The following is a 23843-nucleotide window of genomic DNA, read 5'->3' as shown; positions in this document are numbered from 1 at the left end:
CTTTGATCATAAAAGACAAAAGTGAAAAAAATGTTCTGACATTTATCAAAAAGGAAATTGATAGCTACACAAATAAATTACAAGTATATGCAATAACAAGGATGAAATATCAAGTCATTATTCTAAATGATATAAATGTTCACTAAAAAGTCATTATATGATGCCATTTACATGTCTGAAGAACAGTCAAAACCACTCTTAGGTGATGATAGTAGATGCTGCGTAGCGGAGATTAAGGGCATGATGGAATTTTCTGGAGTGACTGAAATTTCTACATCTTGATATAATTTGGGGTTACAAATAGTTTACATTTTTGAAAGTACTCATTGTCACTCTTAAGTTTCATGTGTTTTACTGAATACACATTCTATCTAACTATAATTTTAATCAAACATTGACCTCTAATGATGTTCATGACAGAAAGGTATACTGATGTGTGCAGTTTACTTCAAATTCATAAAACAAGATAGATTTCTTTATGAAGAAAAAAATATATGGATGTATAATATGGTAAGAATAAACCTAAGCTATGGATATTTGAGTTTTTATTGTTCAATTCTTTTAATATTTTTAAATATCCTTGAACATTTTGTAATGAAAAATATAATAATATAGAGATGTCTATAATACAGACAGTCAAAAAATCAATTGTAACTATCATTATTTTGATTATTTGTTGGGTGGGCAATCAAGGTAAGATTTTGATATAAAGCAAAAGAAGCATTTGTGTTGATTTTGTCCCATGGTTTCTTTTACCTTTTCATTCTTTTCCTTAAGTTTAGTACATCTCTCAATTGTTGGGTAACTAAGTATGGCAATACTACCCAGTTTAGACTAATGAAATGGAAATTGAAACAGAAAGTGTCACTTTGGTCTTGTAATGCCAATGAAATGTACTCATTCCTCTGGCTTCTTTTTCTCATTTCTTTGAGCTGGAATGCAGATGTCCCAGTGACCCACTTTCAACCATGCAGACTCACACAGGAACACAGAGAAGAGGCTTGCAGACAATGGCCAGAAATCTAAAGACCTGGTGCCTGTTTTACAAAGTAAGTGTCACTGATACACAGACAGAAACGTTCTTTTATGTATTGTCAATGACTACTTTCATACTACAATGGCAGAATTACATAGTTGAATCAGATGTAGCATGTTCCTGAAGCCTAAAAGATTTCCTATTAAGTCCTTCACTTTAAAAAAAAAAATTGACCCCCATCTTTCATTGTAAAGCAAGTAGATGGATGAATTCAGGGTCCCTGAATGGGCCGTAGGAAGCACTGTGGCACCAGGTTAGTCTGATCAGATTATTTTTAAAGAAAATAATAAACTTTGGTCTATTTAGCTGCTGTTATTTACTTTTTGGTGTTATTGCTACTCTATTTTGTTGTTGTATGTGAAATCGTTATTATAATAGGTGCAACTAATATTTTTACATGTTTTAAAATAGACTTACAGCATTTCATTTTTTCAGTGTCATTTGTCTTCTTCTCAGTACATAAACTAATTTTACTATCTTTCTATTAAAACAAAAAAGCAACTTCTTGCTCCCAGAAAGTACAATTTCCTGGTATTTGGCATTTGGAAGATGAAGAAAAGTGTCTGACTGTCCAGATCATTTTCCTCATTGAATACAGCTCATTGGCTTTTAGCTTTTCAAAGAAAACAATATTGAATCTCTTTTCCATGATTCCAGAAGATATTCCTTCCCATTCTATTTTCAAAATAGCCTTCATCAGTGATCATAAATGCATTGGCCTATGGGGTTCTAAGGAGGTACAAGTAATGTCTCTTACAAGCTTCTCAGAATGCATTTTTAGCCTCCTCTTTTACACAAGAACCACAACAATAATTCTGCCTAGAGAAAAATCTGTTCCCTGTGCTTAAAGTTTGTTTTAACAGATATAAACACTGCTATAAGTAGAGACAAGATGTCCTACCAGAGAAATCTCTCAACTTAGAATCTGAACATTTGTAATTGAAAACTAGACCCAGCATCTATGCCAGGGATTTCCTCACCTCACTCTTCTCTGGCTTCAAATCTGTATGTACATAAGAAGAAATCAAGTTCCTACATGACCTCCAAGGATTCTTCCATCTTTAAAATCTCCAGCACATAGAATCACCAAGTAAAGTCCAGTGGATAAAAGCCATATGTAATCATTTACTACCATACCTCTATATGTTATGGAATTTTACTCCATATGTTTTCCACAGTTTCTTATGAGAAAACTTGCCCAACACGTTTGGAAGCCAAGTTTAATTCATCTTCCTACCATCATCTTTTTCTTTCTATGCCAATCAGTAGTGAGTGGACCATCATAAAACCACAATAAGTATTTATTCCAATCTTGTACTCTCAACTTTATTATCAATACATCAACAGTCATCCTTTAAAAATATAAAAATGAGATCATATCCTTTCTTCCTCATAAATTTTCAATTTAGAATATAAACTAGTATGCTTACTCAACAACTATATTGTAGTCTACAAGGCCATAGAAAATGTGTCCCTGACTGTATGACTCCCCCACTCTCAGTCATGCTCCTTCAGTCTATTCTGCTGCACTACAGACTCAGAAACAATGGAACCAGCTAACCATGGACTGAAACCTCTGAAATCATGAGCCAAAATTAATCTCTCCTCCTCTAAGTTGGGTTTCTCAGATATTTTGTTATAGTTATGAAAAGCTGACTAACTAATACAAAGTGCCTGAAAGAAAAATAAATGCCTAATAATATTTGCCAAATAAATTGAAATCATAAAATATATTATTAAATCAATAAATGTCTTTTCTCATTTCTTCTTTTACTATGCTTAAAATTTATTATTTGACCATGTCCAGTTACTACAGCCATGAATGATAGCAATAAAACAATATTCAACAGAAGGAATTTCATCATTTTTGAAATGTATTTCTAAATCATCAGCATAAAATACATCAACAGCTTATTCAACAAAAGAATCCCCAAAATTATATAAACCATTCTTTTGTGGATTGCACCCTGTTTGATACTTAAGACAACAAAACAATATGCCTTTGCCCTGAAAGATTTCTATACTACCAAATGAAACAAATAAGTCTACAAATATTATTAAAGAAGAACTGAAGATGGAATGGAGGAAAGAGAAAGTTTGGGTGTAGTTCTACCAAGCCTTTAGAATCTGAAGGAAATCCTGATGTTGAAAACTGTGCCTCTTTTAAAATCCACAGGCAGTAAGTTGTACAGATGAAGATAATATGGGAGCGGAAGTGAAGAGTAGATGGAGTGATGTTTAGGAGTCCTAATACCCCAGTGTAGTGCTCCACGGATTTTCTATTTGTAAGCTTAACCCTTATTTAGAACTGGAAGCTTCCCTTTATTACCAGAAACAATCACCTCCATCGTGTTACAGATTGCTGATATCATACGCGCCCCTTCGCCTTCTCCACTGAGCATTTAACATGCATCTCTAGATGCTTCCCACGTTTGCCATTTTCACTTTAAATGGCATTTATGAAGGTCCTGCTATTGCTTTATAAATCCTTATTTCTGCATGACTCTTTGTTTTCCCAAAACATTTACAGTTAACTGTCTAAAAGCTTTTATCACAGGAAAGCTCTTTCATTGAACGATTCCGAGGGCTTAAAGTAGTTAATCCACTATTATTTTTAAAGTATTTGTGCTGCTTAGTGTTGTAATGTGTGCTGTTATGACTTCTAGATTATGGTAATATAGAAACTCCCCAAAGCCTCACACTCACAAAGCACACCATTGTTCAACCGCCACCACCTATGCATTTACTCATAGCAATAAATTCAATCATATTACTTCAGTTATGGCAGATTTACACTCAATCGCTATCAGTCAGTACATTGACTTTAAAATTTGGCTCAGAGTTTTTCATTACCTCTGTGGAACTTCCCTTTCATTCCTATCAGGATTGGCCTCCATTTATACATACCCTCAGTCTTTACTTTCTAATAATAAATCTCAAATTCATCAACCCCCTTGTCAGGTCTCTCATCCATGGGCAACAGAGCATTCACCTGTTATGCCCGCAAGCTGTGGAATTCCCTCAACTGAACACTCCTCTCCAAATCCCCTGAGCTTTATAAATCCCTTTTTGAGTCTCACTTATTAAAATTTGCTTTTAATATTTGATCTGCCACTGACACATGCTGTAGGCTTGGAAAAAAAAAAGGAAGAAAAAGGAAAGTATTTTTATTTTCTCACCGTTTGTGAAAAGGACTAAAATTTCTCCTTCTGTGTGGGCATTTTATGTTTTTCATCATTCTTTCCTTTCTTTCTCTTTCAATACTAGCAGAATAATTACCCAATATGCTATGGTCACTAACCAAGGTTTAACGTTAAAGATTTTGTGTGTTATGGGATTATAAATAAACTGGTCACAATATCATTAATTACTTTGCAGTCTGGAGATTGGTATAGATTTTTTTTTAGGAGCCAACATGGATTTAGGAGAAAAACAGTTCCTCACAGCCACTCTGCCTCTTTGCCGGTCCTATACAGCAGTTTTCTCATCTGTTTTTATTTTAATTAATAAATATTCTGACTTAACTCCACTCATTTGTCATAAGAGAAAAGGAATATACATTTAGTGGCACTGAAGGACATATTATTTTTGGATTGTTATAGCGACAAAAACAATAACATCAAATGTTCAGATGTTGATAGTCTTGTTCCATAGTAGTCAGCTCCAGGGATTTGCCACTCTGAAAAGTGATATTTTCCATTCTCCTGGACATGTCGTCCAGTGCTATGCACACAGTAGGCATTTTGTAAATGCTCGTAAAACATAAATCAATTACTTTTAACTAAATTCTTTAACTTTTATTTCCATTCCCCTTTGAAAGAATCTGGTTTTCTCTGTTTTCCTGCTCATTAGCGTACACGGTTTTTCAGTCACCCTTGTCTCTCCTACAGCTGTTGATCAGCCTATTGATTAGGGCCCAGAAGGCTAGCTGACAGTCTGGAAAGGGCATTATATTCCAGCACAATTTCCCTCTAAGTGCTTAATGTTCTTTAAACCCCTCATTCAATTAGATGGCAGAAGCTATTACACACAAGTGCCCCACCACAGAAAATTACAAGCTCATATCTGAGAGATACTGAGAAAGGAAGGCAAAGAGCCAGTTAATAGGACAGTGTCTGTATGTTTGGTAAATCCTGTGGAGTTTGGGGCTCAGGGTTGATATCAGAGTGCCAGGCTATGGAATTTAAACAGCAGGTAGATTTCAAAGGCACGGAATATGAGAGAGAACAGAGTACAGATAGATATATTATTCTGTTATTTGAAATGGCTACTGTGCAAAATTCAGCATTTCCTCTGAAACATTTTGAGGATGATTTAGGCCATTGAAAATAATGGCAAAGTTAAAACTTTTTAAAGGTTAAGGTAACATTACTGAAGTAGGTGACCTGATCAAATTTCACTAACCGGTGCAGTTTTGTGAGGTCTGACGTATTTATGGATATTAAGAAACAGAAATCATTTTTTTTTCTTTGTGGGTAAGAAGATAAATTTAACCTCATAAGATATAAAACTTAACTTTGAAGATTATTAGCTATTATCCCTATGGGTAGGCAATAGATTTTGCATAAGAATGAAACTCCCAGTGCTCTGCTACCTGTGAGGGACCCTTATAATCAGAAAGCACCAGATTGGAGAAGTAGAATGAAGACTATTATTTTAGCCCCTACTCACCCTCTCTCCCTGTTGCCCTTGTGCAGTGCACAATTGCACAACGGTTCTCAGCCACCTGAAAATGTTCTTATAAAAGATATGAAAATGCAAGCAGTCTAGAGAATCAGCTTCATCACCTATTTTACAGAGAGAAAACCCAAGAGAGAAATTAAATATTTTTTTTCCTGTTGTCACCTACACTAAGTGGAGGAGACTAGATTGCAATTCAGAAAATATGATATAGACGGCTTAAGAATGATATACTATCATAGTGTTCATTTGTTTCATAAGAATCCATTGCTTTAAAATTAGGGATCAATAAACATAGAAAAGAAAATTAAAATAACCCATAATCTCATTGCAGAGAGAACTGAATATTTTGGAAGATAAATTTTCACTGCTTTTTTTTTTCTATTAGTTAACTTCTATTAAACTATTATATTATTTACATGTTATTTGTAAATAAGATATATGTTCAATACTTTTTCCTATTGGATAATATCTAGTTAATAATTCATATGTTGTTTGTGAGTAACTTTTTTCTATTAAGAAGTTTCTACTCAGCTGGGCACAGTGGCGCATGCCTATAATCAACAGAGGCTCAGGAGGCTGAGACAGGAGGATCACAAGTTCAAAGACAACCTCGGCAAAAGCAAGGCACTAAGCAACTCAGTGAGGCCCTACCTCTAAATAAAATACAAAATAGGGCTTAGTGGTTGAGTACCCCTGAGTTCAATCCTTGGTACCCGATGACCCCAAAAGAAGTTTCTAGTGAAATGGCCCTTCTACAATTCATACATATGCATATGTACCATATTATACCCCTAAATTTCATATTTTAATAGTATTTCCAATTTTCTTTCTCTATTATCATTAAAATGCCTATACGAATGTCCTTATCATTAAGATTTTAGAACCATGTTTATTTCCCTAATACTTTGAATACGTTTTACAACTTGCCAAATTTCCCTCTAGAAAGTACTATTTATCTTTTTAGGGTTTTTTGTTTTTGTTTTTGTTTTGCAGAGGGAAGGGGTCACTTTACCATTGAGCTATTCCAAGCTCTTTTTCTCTTTTTATTCTCTATTTTGAGACGGGGTCTCACTAAGTTGCTGTGGCTCTTGCTAAGTTGCTGAGGCTGGTTCTGAACTGGCAATCCTTCTGCTTCAGCTTAATGAGCCACAGAAGGTGTTCACCACTCTACCCACCAATACTGTCCTTTTAAAACAAGCAAACAAAAGCTTTGAAATTCACAAAACACAAGTGTTTTTTAAGAAATATTTTATTTATTTAAGAATAAGTAATTTAGATCGCTTTTTGTGTTTTTTCATCATATTCTTTGCTGAGTAGATTGCCAACTTTTTCCCCCATTATTGAAGTGTTATCTCATCCACTGATTGCAGTTCTCTCCTCATTTTCAAGAATGCCACTACTTTCTTATCTGTGTTATATCTATCCTTTCCATTTTGTCATTGGTACTTAATTTTAATTAGGAAGGTTTTGCCATGTGTAACTTTTAATATTTTATAGTAAAATATCTTAATCCCATTTTTTTGAAGTGACAACAAAAATTTATTTCCTATTTAACACAAGAAATAATACCATTTTCAAATAGTTTATAGAGCTTTGCTTTTCATGCTTGGAAGGCATTACTATAGAAACATTAGAAAAACATTTGTTCTTTCACTAAGATTTTATGATTTAAAATTAGTCTACATGGAAATTATTTTACATCCTGTGAAATAGATATTCAGTTTTTTTACCCTAACCATGAACATTTGACCCAATATTGTTCTCCCTATCCTTTGCCCACTAAATCAGTCAGCTTTGCATTACTATAATAAAATTACAGTCATTATTATTATAACCAAATACCTGAAGGAAGTAACTTACAAAGACAAAAGGTTTATTTAGCTAATGGTTTTGGGGGCTCTAGTCCAAGATCTACCGTTTTGGGTCTCTGATTAAAATATCAGATGACAATGGCTGGGAATATGAGGTGGAGCACATTGCTCATGAGCCAGGAAGAAGAGAGAGACCAGGATAGAGACCAGGATTCAAAACCCTCTTCATGAATATGCCCTTTGTATCCTCCAGTAATCCCACTAGGCCCCACCTTACAAGGGTTCCGCCACCTCCCAATCACATCTCCCTGGGAACTAAGTGTTTATTGCAGGCACCTTTAGGATTATTCCAAACCATCGTACTCACTATCTGGAATTATCACTTTTGTTAATTTCATAATCATTATATATTTGGGGATCTGATAGATTTTTCTGGTATTTTCCTGTGATTACTTACATAGATTATTTTACTGGCTACTAAAAAAATATCATATTGGTTCTATCTTTAAAATTTTTTTGGTCACCTGTCTTCTTATTTTGAATAAATCAGGTGGTAGAAATTATTGATTAGAATGTTTGAAAGGAGGAAAACTATAGAAAAAATAAGGAACTAACTTACCAATGTGTAACTTATAGAATAAAGAGAATGCCTTCAATATTGAGATTTTTTTTAAAATAAATGTTTAAATAAAATACAAGAATTTACAACAGAAGATAGGCCTATTAGTTGGATAAACATATTGCAAGTGCTTTTGTTGTAAATGTGTAAAATAATCACGTATGTAAATATTGACACAGGGAGAGGGTTTAGAATTACTTCTGGGGGGATATATTAAGTTTTTAGTTTTTATTAAAATTGTAATATGTTAATTTGAAATCCAGGGGATGACAAAAAAAAAAGATCCCCTAAAATTCTTTCTCTCTCATCTTCTTTTTGTTTTAACCTGAGGCTTCAAATCAGAAGCACCTACATATTCAAGTGATTGACTTGACAAGGCCGGGCTATAAACAGTTCCCTCAAAAAACCACTTTGTATAATCCTAGGAACATGCTGTAGATCACCCAGACAATGATGTTTCTGAGTAAATAACATTTGTTCACTGGAAACGATATATTTTTGTTATTACCCATTTCAGTAGTAGGGAAGGTATTAGAAAGTTTTTCCAATGTTCCAACATAGTTGTTCCAGGAAAAAGACACACAGAGAATGCTCATCTTTCAAGGATAAGCTTATTTGGCAGTCATTTGAGAAATATAACACCTACTGCCTACATAGGTTTCTCCACCTGCTAAGGCTGCGAGACACACAGATTGGTCAGCCAGCTTAGATTTCTTAGGACAAGTCTGGAGTAAATAAGCCGTTCCATTTAGCTTTGAAAAAAAAAATCCATTGGAAGTGACAGAGGGGTTGATGAATAGAGATTATTTTGAAGTCTGCTGCAGACACCAGGCTTGTACAAGATTTTTTTTTTTAAAGGACTTTCTTCCCTTTTGTTGTTAGAATGGAGAAAATTGTGTAACTTTCCAATAAACACTTGATTTTTTTCCTCTCTTATGAGGATGGATTTTTCCAAGAAGAGAAATGCACTAATGTGTTTCATAACAAAGAAAAAGGAAAAAAAGGAGAAGGAAGAAAAGGAAGCAGATTCTTTGGGGGAAAGGTGCATTCTTCATCTTTTTCCTGATGAAAGGAAAATATGGTTCAAATCCTGATTTAGATACATACACCTACAGGTGTGGATTTAGCTCTTAGTTTCCTGCTCAGAGAGAGATTTTCATTTCACAGGACACGTCAGGAACAGCAATACTAATTGATCACGACTCAGACCTGCCCAACTCCATGCTATTTCTTCAAGCATAAAACAAAGATCATCAAACTAGCAATTATAATTTTTTTAAAAAGTCACTTGTAATGTGACTGTATAACCAGCTCCCATTCTAAGAACTTTACACATTTAATTCCCATAAAATCCTGTTGGATATTTTTGTTTTCCCCACCTTACAGATGAGGAAACTGAAAAAGAAAGGTTAAATGACATGCTCAATATCACAGAGTAAAAGACAACAAATGGCGTAAAAATTTTCTCACGTGTAACTATGGAATCCTATTCCTTTGGGGGCGGGCATTCTTTGCCAACAGAGGAATGGTATTCTATATATTGTTTGTACAAAAGAGAACATGAAAAAGTTCAAAAATTTCATCCTCAACTCCTCTAATGACACCTTACAAAGAATGCACATTATGATTCCATTTTTATATAATATCCCAAAAAAAAGTAAACAGAGAGAGACAAAGTAGAAGAGATATTACCGAGGACTAGGGGTGGGAGTGCGGAGTCACTGTAAATGGGAAAAATTTCTTTCTAAGGTGAAAGAAATGTTTTAAATTTAAAATATTTTAAATTGTGGATATAGAACCCTGTAAATCTACTGAAATTCAATGAACTACATGCTTAAAACAGATAAATTTTATGATATACAGATTATAACTCAATAAAACTTCTCTAAGAAAAATAAAATATAGCACTTTTCATCCCTTCTACCGGAGAAAGAAGTAGAGTGGTCCTTCTCTAGTCCTGATGATGATATTTCTCAGAGTTCTCATCAGGTAACAATCAAAGTGGAAAGATTTTTAACATAATTGAGACAAGGAGAATGATGGAGAAGACACTACATCTAAGATCCAAGGATCGATCCTCTTATTACTATTTCATCTTCTCTACATTAACAAACGATTGAGGAAATGCCAAGGGAAAAAGTGGTGTGAGTGATTTGGTGTGTACCAATGCCAATTTTTACAACCTATTTTAAAAAGTAACAATAATGAGAATTTTACAATTAATCTATATTGAATATTCCCTATTTCCTAGAAATAGCCTTTTTCTGCATAAAATTTAAATGTGCTTTGCACTGCTTTAGACAACTATGCACACCAAAGGCATCTTCCCTACGTGTGGTTCTTCCTCAAAATTTTCCAGCTTAAATGACCAATGTGTGACTTAATTCTAGAAGTTTACAGAGGTGCTTGAACAAAACCACTACAACATTGAAAGGATAACCACATGGCCAATACAATGATTTAAAAGATAATAAATAAATAAATAAATCTGTTCTTAACAACAAGTTTCTTTATCTCATGTTATGCCCTTGAACATTTCCTTTTTCACTTCCTACCAACCACACAACTTCAGTTCCAAGGATGTACAGTGTCCCAAATGTTTCTTTATTGTATGTTTCCCAGATGGACCACCACACTGCTTCTCTGATTTATTTCATGTATCTACCTCCCCCCACACCCCCGTCATTATAGGAACTTAACCATTAGGGAACTTATAGTAACTTAACCATTAGGAAAGTTTTATTTTAATAGATATTTTGGGCTTATTCCAACATATTTACTAGAAAGAGAAATTTGTGGCAATGTGCCTCCTCAGAATGTTCAATACCGTGCTAGTTTTATGTGTTTTTTGCTGGTTCCTGTTTTCTGGTGGGATTTTCCTTAATGATCTCTTTACCTTCAGCCAGGTTCACACCAAAAGCATGAAGGTAGATGAGAAATTATCTTATTTTAATGTCTTCCTTATTAGGATTTTCATTATCCGCTTCATTAAATCATTCTAGAATTAAAAATCAGTATGTTTCTCTTACAATTAAATGAGCCCCGCCAAAAGGAATTCCAAAGACTGTAAAGGGATTTTAAAAGACTGAAGGACTAGAAGTAGAAAACAGTTAGCATTCTACCAAATTACCAGTATTTGCACCGACACAGAGGAAGAAACTAGAACTCCGTCTTGAGGAAGAAAACATATTGTAGGGATCTAGAATATCTCCAATTTGCTTCTTGCTTTTTCAGAATTAGAGTTTTATGATCATGAACCAACCACTTATCTTTTTTGTTCCCTACTTTCCTCATCTACAAAATAGACCTAAAGTCTAGTGCTTTACCATAAGACATATCAGAACATTAAATAGATAAGTTCATGTAAAACAGTTAAAATAGTCTGATTTAAATGTTAGGTATTATTATCTTGCAAGCCAGTGATTTTCAATCTAGGAAGGGAGACATATGTTTGAGTCACTCTGCAAGGTTTGCACATATTGCACCTACCCCATGCCACTCACATGTATTACATTATGTGATGGGGAGTCTCAAAGAGCCCAAGTAGGGAAGTGACATAATTGACTTTTACAGAAATATCTCCTGAGCACTGGAAAGGCAGGGAGAAAGGAGACAGATCAGGAAGTTTATTGCTGAAGTTCAGATAATGCTCTGAAAGAAAACTGTAGCATCAGAATAGGAAGAAAAAAGAAAGAGAGAGATGGTCATACGATATATTCATGAAAGTAAATGGGACATAATTTTGTCAGCAGGTGAGTTTATAACAGTACTCAGTTTTCTGCCTTAGGGACTCTATAGATCTGATGAAGCTACCATTGTTCAAGAGGGAATTGGAGATGAAGTAGAATAAAAACACCTGTCTTCTTCCTAACTAGTGAACTAATAAAAATGAACTCAGAAGTGCACTTATTAGGAACACTGCAAACTAGACTCAACAAGAGGGGAATACTGAAGGGAATATGCCCCTCTGAAGGGAATATGCACCTCTTTTTTACAGAACTAGAATCTCCCTGTACTCTTCTCCAAGATCAGATAGCAATAGAGCACAGAGATATCTGTCCTGTGCCTCTGATAAATGTCAAAATTCAGTTGTATCAGTAATTCTACCAGCAACAATGTCCTAAGGATACTGACATGAAGAGTGTTTAGTAATGCTGCTACTCAGTAATGAGGCTCTGAGTTAATATTCTCAGCTGCCATTTAAAGCTGAAATTCAAGAGACAGCATGGGGTGGAGGATAACACTGGAAATGTGCAGAATCTGCATGCCCAGACCAACTTTGCCCATGACAGCAGGTTTAGATGGAGAAGTTATCATGCACAAAGCAAATAATCAGACCTGTTCCGGAGGAAGGATAGTCTCCTATGGGATGAGAAAAGGAATCACAAGTGAGGCCATCAAAGATGAAGGAGAAATAGGTCACTCCGGGGCTTGAGGTTGAAGAAAAGAATCAAGAAATAATATATTTCCACAGGTCACATGTCACCTCACAATGCACAAGATCAATTCATACAGCAGGGTACAAAAAGATCTGAAATTCCAAATAAATCCAGGGGACACCAGTACCTAGAAATTGTACATGATTCTTGGAGAAAATTGATGTAATGTGGCACATCGATGGAAGAGCCAACAAGGTTTTTATTTTAATGATAGAACTGAATTCTGAAATTAAGCACAGCGGGTAGGAAATGGATCTAGCACAGATGTCAAAAGCTATCATTGGCTTTTGTGATAAAACACTTTTTTCCCCCCTTAAGCCCAGGCCAGTGGCCTATGTAGGTCAATGATGTCGAACAGGAAAAAACAAACATCACATCACGAGTGCTCCTGTCTTTCTGAAGAAGTTCTGCAATGTTACTGACATTAAAAGATTATTTTCTTTCAGCAAAACTTGCATTATCAAATGGTGATAACAGAGATGCCATATTTTCCAATGATCACATTTCACTAAATAATAGGCACAAATATAAAAAATAAGTAGTTGAAATCAGCAATGGTTAAAACAAAATAAACTGACACCAGAATTCTAGCCAGTGTCTGACACTGGGCAAAGCTTTGGCATCCTGCTAATTCTTGTTCATCACACAATTTGAATAATCTTCCTTTTGATATGTAAATTGTTTCTCCGGAAATGCCCTTTTCTCTCCCATTTTCCAGTTTTCCACTCGAAAAGTGGTACAGCAATTTTGTAACTGATTTTTTTAAAACTGATTTCTTATTGAATTTCTTGCTTATCTTAGTCACTGCAATCTCAATCTCCTATTGAACGAAGAATGTCAAATTCTTTTGTCATTTATCATTGTTTCAAAAGAGGAAGCCAGTAAAAAGTGGAAGTTCTGTTTTTTAATCAAAGTGATATTCAGCCACAGAAAATCAATGCATCATTTCCCTTTTTATTTATGGATAAAGAAAACATACACAGTTGAGGTTTTACTACCTTAAAAAGTATTTACCTATGTTAGTAATTCAAAAGCCACCAGAAATTTCTTTTTCCCAAAAACCTTCCAAATTGCCAGTAAAATACTAAGCCATTTCATAATTAGATGTTGTGTATTTTAAGTCCTTGGAGGGGCTTTTTCTTTAAATGTAATCTTGTTAAATATCAGTAACCCATGAAAAGGAAATGTATTAAGGTAGCTATTTTTCCTTTTTTTTTTTTTCACAAGCCATTGAAATTACTTCTTGAAATAAACCTTAGAAACTCAGTACATAAATAAGGTGGAGTAAATGGGATTAGATCCTCACCCATATTTCATTCTTTGCCTCTTAATCCAAATGCAGGTGGCCCCTGAGATACTTCTGAGAAATTTCAGTGATCTCTAAGAGCAAACATGAAAGCCATTAAATCAAAAGAGGTAGAAGGGAACAAGTCATACTCTAAGGGTATTGTTTTCTTTTTCTAGTTATATATGTAAGTGATCTCATCATTAATGAATTCATTCAACATGAAAGAAGCGTCTTTATGTTCTCTATATTATGCCAAGTAATGAGTATACTACAATATAAGGCACATGTTTGTTTTCTCAGGAGCTTCTAGTCTCTTAAAGAAATAAGATAAGAAAGCAGCAATTACAGAAGAGTGTTCAAAAATAAGTGACCATAGACTTTCACTCTTCCAAAATAGAGTTACAAGGAACAGATTTACTCTACAATAACTAACTAAATCAATAAATAAACCTTAGAAATAAAGGAAATGCTAAATAAATTAATGGGAGGCTATCCTTTTGGACTAAACTCCTCCTGTGGGTCCTAGCAAACCAGCTCAGATGAGAATGGAGTCACTTAGGACAACTACCACATAATTAAACTGAACTCCTGAATATGTAGCTTTCAAAGAAATAAGATATTCACAGCAACCCATCAAAAAGGACTCTACCTGAGCTTTCAAGATAACAAATTTCTCTCTGTTTTGACCCTAAAAAGAAAATGACTTGGAAATGATTGATCTGCTTTATACTGCTTTTTTTTTTTCTTCAGCATTTGAGTAGTTTTCAAGACTTTGGGAAGACAGTGAAGGAATGGTCCTGATTATAATGAAACCAAGGCCATCAGTCCTGTGATTGTGCCAACTTACTACTGGGACAGATCCTCTTGACCGATGGGCAGAGAAGAACCAACCACCCAAGCTGTGAGAAGGTACACAGTGTATGGATGAGAGAGAATTTAAAGAAAGGGAAGGTCAAGTTGGCTAGGGTTCATAGTGGAGAACACCAGGAGAAGAGAACTGCAATAGAAGGAGAGCTCTGGGGACCCAAAGATGGCCCTCCAGGTGGTAGTGAGCATTGAGATATGTGCAGCAACTCCACAAGGCCAGGGACGGACGGAGGCACATGGAAGGGTCAGGAGGAGAGACCCATAATTCAAATAGGGTCAGGAACAGTTCCCAGTCCCACCAGCCAGTGTGATATTCCATAATTAAGGAGCCATCAGGTTGAGACTCAGAATTTATTCCAGCTGTGGGGAAAATTAATTGAAGACTAAGTGCTACTCTGGTTCCAACTAACAAAGATGAATAGGAGGGATCCAACATGGCGGTGGGCGGAGAGGCAGCGCTTTCAGTACCCCCACAGTGATGGGGTCAGAGAGACACATAGATACACTTAGATACGCTTAGATTCTACTTGCTGAGAATCTCCTAGCAAAATTCTACTGAAGAGAGACCAGCCGGGAGTTACTAGGATTTTTAGAGGTGACAGTGTGCCCCAGATGAGTGAATCCCCGCCACGAGACGCGCCACCTGCCCGCAGCCACCGTGACTGGGCAGCTAGCTTCTCTAGACGCAGCTTGGCAGGAAGAGGTCTCTAGCCAAGCCTTCATGAAATAGCGAGCCGGGAGCTGAGGCCAACCAGGGACGGACCAGTCCCACCCCTCCCTTCGGACACTCTGGCAAGGAGCCTGGGGCCTGCCATAGCAGAGAGGTGACATCACCGGAGTTCGGCCAACGGAATTCCTTCCCAGTGGAATCCACTTTAGCAGGTGTGTGACTCCCACCCCATCCAGATACAAACACCAGGAAACCTCAGGGATCTCTCCAGTGGCGTGTCTGTAGGGAAGCAGAGGGGACTCCCGATGCCCAACCCCCCATATCACCAGCGGCGACTCCCAAGGTCATAGCCGCCAGTTTACCACAGCAGTGGGGCTTAAATGGGATGCGTGGTAGGGCTGCAAGTGTAACTAGATCTTTGGGGAACCACTTCTGGTGAAGAGGACCTGGCTGGCTGGCTGACAGGAGGAAGGTGGGGAAGGGCCAGAGAAGTGAAATGGCTCTGGACTGACAAGACTGAGAGACTCCCAGAGGCCACTTTACAGGCATTGCTATTGGCACGTAGAGGGCAGAAGCTCCGCTCACAGGGCACAGCTCCGCCTACTGGAAGAGAAGAAAATGGATCTCTAAGACTTCAATTATTTGTTTTTTTTCCTTCTCTCTCTGTTCTTTTCTCCCCTTTTCCTTCTCTTTCTTTCCCATTTCAAGTTTTATTGTTCTTTTCATTCTGCTCTAATCTATCTATCTCTCTCTCCTTCTTTCTTTTTTAAGAGTACCTTCCTTCCCCTACCCCTCAACTTTCATCCCAAGCATTACGTCTTCCATTACTTGTAATTGTCTAAATGCAAATAGATGAATGTTTTGAGGCTGTATATAGGGCTCCTAAATACCTACCTACTACCAACACCCTGATCCAATTGCCTGTTAGTATCCCCCTTCAGTAGAGCAATCTTCTAAAGTAGCCAAGACATACTAACCCTCATACCATCATAGCACCTAACCTAAACATAAAGTCCTAAGAACAAACAACAAATCACTATATGCATACAGAATCTGGAAGCCTTTTATGAATTGAATGAATCAGCTTTAAAGTACAATAAAGCCCAACATTTCTAGGCATATTCTACCACCACAAAGGAGAGACAACAGAGATATACAAAACCAAAACAAATTTATAGGAGAAAGCAGAAATACAGCAGTCAAACAGAGCTGGAAAGTAACGTGAACAACATGAAAAAACAAGGGAAAAAAGGATTACAAATAATGCAGGACAACTTAAATCTACAGGAGGACCTGTAAGCATCAGAAACATGGACAGGGAAAGAATTCAAGGCATACCTAACTCAGATGGAATGGAATATTAGAGAAGACATGAGACAGCAAGTCCAAGAAATGAAAGTATATTTTGAAAATTAATTAAACAAACAAATTCAAATGGCAAAGAAAGAGCTTTACTGGGAGATAGAGATTTAAAAAAAAATCAAACAGTAATCCTAGAAATGCAGAAAACCATAAACCAAATTAAAAACTCAAAGGAGAATATTACAAATAGACTAGATCAAGTAGAAGTCAGAACATCAGATAATTAAGACAAAGTTCATCAACTTGAAAAGAATATAGTCAACACAGAAAGGATGCTTAAAACTCACAAGCAATCTATCCAAGAGATATGGGATGTCATAAAAAAACCAAACTTGAGAGTCATTGGGATAAAAGAAGGTATGGAGGTTCAAACCAAGGAATGGACAACCTATTAAATGAAATAATCGTAGAAAACTTCCCAGAGATGAAAGATGGAATGGATTGCCAAATCCTGGAAGCCTACAGGACCCCAAACATTCAAAACCGTAATAGACCAACTCCCAGACATATAATTATGAAGACAGCCAATATACAGAACAAGGAGAGAATAAAAGCTACGAGAGAAAGGAGGCAGATTACATTCAGAGGTAAGTCAATTAGGTTAATGACTGATTTTTCATCACAGACTTTGAAAGCGAGAAGATCCTGGAACAACATATTTCAAACGCTGAAAAATAATGGATTCTAACCAAGAATACTGTATCCAGCAAAATTAAGCTTCAGATTTGACAATGAAATTAAAATATTTCACGATAAACAAAAGCTAAAAGAATTTGCAGCCAGAAAACCAGCACTGCAAAGCATTTTGAGCAAAATACTACAAGAAGAGAAATTGAAAAATAGGGCCCAAAACTAATGGTGGGAGGTATCTCAGTAAAGGGGGAGAAAAATAACCAAAGAGGAAAAACTAGCCAAACTAAAATAAATAAATAAATAAACATGACTGGAAGTACAAACCATATTTCAACTGTAACCTTAAATGTTAATGGCTTAAATTCACCAATCAAGAGACATAGGCTAGTAACCTGGATTAAAAAAACAAATCCAACAATATGCTGCCTTCAGGAGACTCATATGATAGGAAAAGACATACACAGGCTGAAGGTGAAAGGTTGGGAAAAATCATACCACTCACATGGCCCTCAGAAGCAAGCAGGAGTGGCCATACTCATATCGAATAAAATCAACTTCAAACCTAAGTTAATCAAAAGGGATAAAGAAGGACACTATATACTGTTAAAAGGAACCATCCACCAACAAGACATAACAATTATCAATTTTATGCACCAAACAATGGTGCTGCAACATTCATAAAACAAACTCTCCTCAAGTTCAAGAGTCAATAGACCACTACACAATAATTATGGGTGACTTAAACACATTGCTCTCAACATTAGACATATCCTCTAGACAAAAGCTGAATAAAGAAACTATAGAACTCAATAACATAATCAATAACCTAGACTTAATCGACATATATAGAATATATCCACCATCATCAAGTGGATACACGTTCTTCTCAGCAGCACATGGATCCTACTCAAAGATAGACCATATATTATGCTATAGGGAAACTCTTAGTAAATATAAAGGTGTGGAGATAATACTATGCACCATATCTGATCATAATGGAATGAAACTAGAAATCAATTATAAAAGAAGGAAGGAAAAATCCTGCATCACCTGGAAAATGAACAATATGTTACTGAATGATCAATGGGTTACAGAAGACATAAAGAAGGAAATAAAAAAATTCTTAAAGATAAATTACAATACAGACACAACATACAGGGATATATGGGACACAATAAAAGCAGTTTTAAGAGGGAAATTCATTTCTTGGAGTTCATTACTCAAACAAAGAAAAACCCAACAAATAAATGAACTCACACTACACCTCAAAACCCTAGAAAAGGAAGAGCAAAACAATAGCAAATGTAGTAGAAAACAAGAAATAATTAAAATCAGAGTGGAATTCAATGAAATTGAAACAAAAAAAAATTGAAAAAATTGATAAAACTAAAAGTTGGTTCTTTAAAAAAATAAATAAGATCCACAGACCCTTAGCCATGCTAACGAAGAGAAGAAGAGAGAGAACTCAAATTACTAACATACGGGATGAAAAAGGCAATATGACAACAAACACTACAGAAATACAGAAGATAATTAGAAAGTATTTTGAAACCCTATATTCCAATAAAATAGAAAATAGTGAAGATATCGATAAATTTCTTAAGTCATATGATCTGCCCAGATTGAGTCAGGAAGACACACACAATTTAAACAGACCAATAACAAAGGAAGAAATAGAAGAAGCCATCAAAAGACTACCAACCAAGAAAAGCCCTGGATCAGATGGGTATACAGCGGTGTTTTACAAAATCTTCAAAGAAGAATTAATACCAATACTTTTCAAGCTATTTCAAGAAATAGAAAAATAAGGAGCTCTTCCAAATGCATTCTATGAGGCCAACATCACCCTGATTCCGAAACCAGACAAAGACACCTCAAAGAAAGAAAACTACAGACCAATATCTCTAATGAACTTAGATGCAAAAATTCTCAATAAAATCCTGGTGAATCGAATACAAAAGCATATCAAAAAAATTGTGCACCATGATCAAGTAGGATTCATCCCTGGGATGCAAGGCTGGTTCAATATACTGAAATCAATAAATGTTATTCACCACATCAATAGACTTAAAGATAAGAACCATATGATCATCTTGATAGATGCAGAAAAAGCATTTGGCAAAGTACAGCATCCCTTTATGTTCAAAACACTAGAAAAACTAGGGATAACAGGAACTTACCTCAACATTGTAAAAGCTATATATGCTAAACCTCAGGCTAGCATCATCCTAAATGGAGAAAAACTGAAAGCATTCCCTCTAAAATCTGGAACAAGACAGAGATGCCCTCTCTCACCACTTCTATTCAATTTAGTTCTTGAAATACTAGCCAGACCAATTAGGCAGACAAAAGAAATTAAAGGCATAAAAATAGGAAAAGAAAAACTTAAATTATCACTATTTGCTGACAACATGATTCTATACCTAGAAGATCCAAAAGGGTCTACAAAGAAACTACTAGAACTAATAAATGAATTCAGCAAAGTGGCAGGATATAAAATCAACAGGCATAAATAAAAAGCATTCCTGTATATCAGCAACAAAACTTCTGAAATGGAAATGAGGAAAACCACCCCATACACAATATCCTCAAAAAAAATAAAATACTTGGGAATCAACCTAACAAAAGAGGTGAAAGATTTATACAATGAAAACTACAGAACCCTAAAGAGAGAAATTGAAGAAGATCTTAGAAGATGGAAAAATGTACCCTGTTCATGGATAGGCAGAACGAATATCATCAAAATGGCGATATTACCCAAAGTTCTCTACAGGTTCAATGCAATGCCAATCAAAATCCCAACGGCATTTCTTGTAGAAATAGATAAAGCAATCATGAAATTCATATGGAAAAACAAAAGACCTAGAATAGTAAAAGCAATTCTAAGCAGGAAGTGTGAATCTGGAGGTATAGCAATACCAGATTTCAAACTGTACTACAAAGCAATAGTAACAAAAACAGTGTGGTACTGGTACCAAAACAGGCAGGTGGACCAATGGTACAGAATAGAGGACACAGAAACCAACCCACAAAATTACAACTTTCTTATATTTGATAAAGGGGCTAAAAGCATGCAATGGAGGAAGGATAACATCTTCAACAAATGGTGCTGGGAAAGGTGGAAATCCATATGCAACAAAATGAAGCTGAACCCCTTTCTCTCACCAGGCACAAAAGTTAACTCAAAATGGATCAAGGAGCTTGATATCAAATCAGAGACTCTGCACCTGATAGAAGAAAAAGTTGGCTCCGACCTACATATTGTGAGGTCGGGCTCCAAATTTCTTAATAGGACGCCCATAGCACAAGAGTTAATAACAAGAATCAACAAATGGGACTTACACAAACTAAAAAGTTTTTTCTCAGAAAGAGAAACAATAAGAGAAGTAAATAGGGAGCCTACATCCTGGGAACCAATTTTTACTCCTCACACTTCAGATAGAGCCCTAATTCCAGAATATACAAAGAACTCAAAAAATTAAACAATAAGATAACAAATCACTCAATCAACAAATAGGCCAAGGACTTGAACAGACACTTCTCAGAGGAGGACATACAATCAATCAATAAGTACATGAAAAAATGCTCACCATCTCTAGCAGTCAGAGAAATGCAAATCAAAACCACCCTAAGATACCATCTCACTCCAGTAAGATTGGCAGCCATTCTGAAGTCAAACAACAACAAGTGCTGGCGAGGATGTGGGGAAAAGAGTACACTTTTACATTGCTGTTGGGACTGCAAATTGGTGTGGCCTTTGGAAAGCAGTATGGAGATTCCTGGGAAAGCTGGGAATGGAACCACCATTTGACCCAGCTTTCGCCCTTCTCGGACTCTTCCCTGAAGACCTGAAAAGAGCGTACTATAGGGATACTGCCACATCAATGATCATAGCAGCACAATTCACAATAGCAAGACTGTGGAACCAACCTAGATGCCCTTCAATAGATGAATGGATAAAAAAACTTGACATTTATACACAATGGAGTATTACTCTGCACTAAAAAATGAGAAAATCATGGAATTTGCAGGGAAATGGGTGGCATTAGAGCAGATTTTGCTAAGTGAAGCTAGCCAATCCTTAAAAAACAAATGCCAAATGTCTTCTTTGATTTAAGGAGAGCAACTAAGAACTGAGCAGGGAGGAAGAGCATGAGGAAAAGATTAACATTAAACAGAGACAAGTGGTGGGAGGGAATGGGAGAGAGAAGGGAAATTGCATGGAAATGAAAGGAAACCCTCAATGTTATACAAAATCACATACAAGAGGTTGTGGGGGGAAAGGGGGGAAAAACAAGGGAGAGAACCGAACAACAGCAGATGAGATAGAGAGGGAAGATAGGAGGGGAGGGGATGGGGGATAGTAGGGGATAGGAAAGGCAGCAGAATACAACAGTCACTAATATGGCGTTATGTAAAAATGTGAATGTGTAACTGATATGATTCTGCAATTTGTATTTGGGGTAAAAATGGGAGTTCATAACTCACTTGAGTCAAATGTATGAAAGATGATATGTCATGAGCTTTGTAATGTTTTGAACAACCAATAAAAAAAATAAAAAAGTAATAATTTTGAAAAGGAAAATTTATGCAGGCAAGTTGTAAGAAAATATATCCTAGTTAGATTTTAAAACTGATTTGCCAAGTTTAATTTTTGCATGTTCAATAATTAATTTATTTTCAATTAATCTTCTGTTTTATTTAAGGTTCATTGTTATATTGTCCTAAGTATAATATTCAAAAGACATGCATATGTTAAGAAAATTCACTACTGAAAATATTAAAATTTAAGTTTTATTAAGAAAAAAAAAGATGAATAGGAACTGGAAAGAACAATGTATTCCAAAAGTAATTTAACTACATCCCAGGATAAAAGTTAGAAATATTTATAGAAAATACATACAAATTTACAGTGTTTGGCTCTTTTTAAAAAAAAAAGTATCAGGCATTCAAATAAGTAGTTAAATTTAACTAATGAAGAAAAGGCAATTTGTCTTTTCAATTGATATAAAACAACCTAGAAATGGCATAGATGGTAAAATTATTAAATTATTGTGGTAAAATAGTCCCAATCCTTCTAGTTTCTTAGAGCTGCTAGAAGAAATATTGATGACACAAATTAGAGATAAAGGAGATACAAATAAACAAACAAATAAATAATTAAAACTCAAATAAAATTTCTAAAAATGTCTGGAGGAACAAAATGTGCTGTATAGGATTAATAGCAGACCAGACATTGCAAAAGAAAAGATCAGTAAACTTGAAAACTTGGCAATTGTCAATAGTAATTATTCCATATGAAAGGCAGAAAAAAAAAGACTGAAAAAAAATAACTGAGCATCAATGAGCTGTGGGACAGATTCAAGAGTCTTAATTAATGTGTGCATAATCAGAGTCAATGAAGTAGGAGAGGAACATAGGGAGACCAATAATATATATGAAGAAATAATGATCAAAACTATTCCAAACTGAATGGAATCTACAAAACCATAGATTTAAGGGGCTCAACAAACTCCAAACACAAGAAACCTAAAATTAAATTATAAAAACCTACACTAAAGCGCATCTTAATCCATTTCTTAATACCAGTGATAAAAAGAAGACCTAAAAAGCAACCAGAGAAAGAACGTACAGTGTGCACAGGAAAATTAAAATAACAAAGATGACTGAAAATTTCTTGTTGGAAACAAACCAAAAAGGAACTGATAAATATCTTTGAAGTATTTTTTTTAAAAAGCAACAACAACAAAATACCCCCCATGCCCTGAAATTCAATCTCAGCAAAAATATTTTTAGAAAACAAAGTTGAATTTTTTTTGTTGTTTTTCAGATATACAAAAGTTGAAAGAATTTGAAACCAAAGGAAATTCAATATCCAGCATGAAAAAGATACTAGATGGAAGAATAGATGCACCCATAGAATCTTTAGCATAAAACCCAAATCATGATCCATTAAGGAAAAAGATTAATTAAACTTGAAGAAAATTAAGTCTTGACCTTCAAAAGGCACTGTCTACAAGAATAAAGAGAACTGAAAATGATAATTAGTGGGGAGATATGTGACATTTCTTATTATTTAAAGCTGTAAAAGATCAAGGACTGATTAAGGTAAAAATAGTAATGAATTATGGAGTTAATAATACATGAGGAAGCATAAGAGTTGTTAAAAGGCTTAAAACACTATGTTAGTGGTCTAAAGATAGACAAAAATAAAAGGTATGTATGCTCCATTGATTTTTGAATAAGGTGCAAAAAACTTTCACTGAAGTCACTATCCATTAAAATATGATTAATTGAACTTCCACAATCTTAAGAACTTCTGTTCTTCAACAGCTACTGTTAACAGAATAAAATACAAGTCACAGTCAGGGAGAAATTATTTGCATATCAACTAAAACTCATATACTGCTGATGGAAATCAAAGATGATAAAATT

General features: G+C 35.3%; 2 long non-coding RNA genes across 3 annotated transcripts in view; one reads left to right on the top strand and one right to left on the bottom strand.

Annotated features, from left to right (window-relative positions):
• Positions 1 to 23843, bottom strand: part of LOC144376460 (uncharacterized) — a 166338-nt gene that overhangs the window by 38562 nt on the left and 103933 nt on the right. The gene's annotated exons all lie outside the window — the stretch shown is intronic.
• Positions 1 to 23843, top strand: part of LOC144376459 (uncharacterized) — a 77904-nt gene that overhangs the window by 52159 nt on the left and 1902 nt on the right. The window contains exon 5 of one of the 2 annotated variants that reach the window (XR_013436963.1): positions 944 to 1049. This is a non-coding gene — a long non-coding RNA (uncharacterized LOC144376459). Of the gene's footprint in view, positions 1 to 932; positions 1050 to 23843 lie in introns of both variants that reach the window. The other variant, XR_013436962.1, reaches the window with a different exon arrangement.

The sequence above is a fragment of the Ictidomys tridecemlineatus genome, chromosome 3 (genome assembly GCF_052094955.1).
Source record: "Ictidomys tridecemlineatus isolate mIctTri1 chromosome 3, mIctTri1.hap1, whole genome shotgun sequence".
Lineage (NCBI taxonomy): Eukaryota > Metazoa > Chordata > Mammalia > Rodentia > Sciuridae > Ictidomys > Ictidomys tridecemlineatus.
Note: the sequence above shows the minus strand (reverse complement) of the source record. Positions and strands in the feature narration are given on the sequence as shown.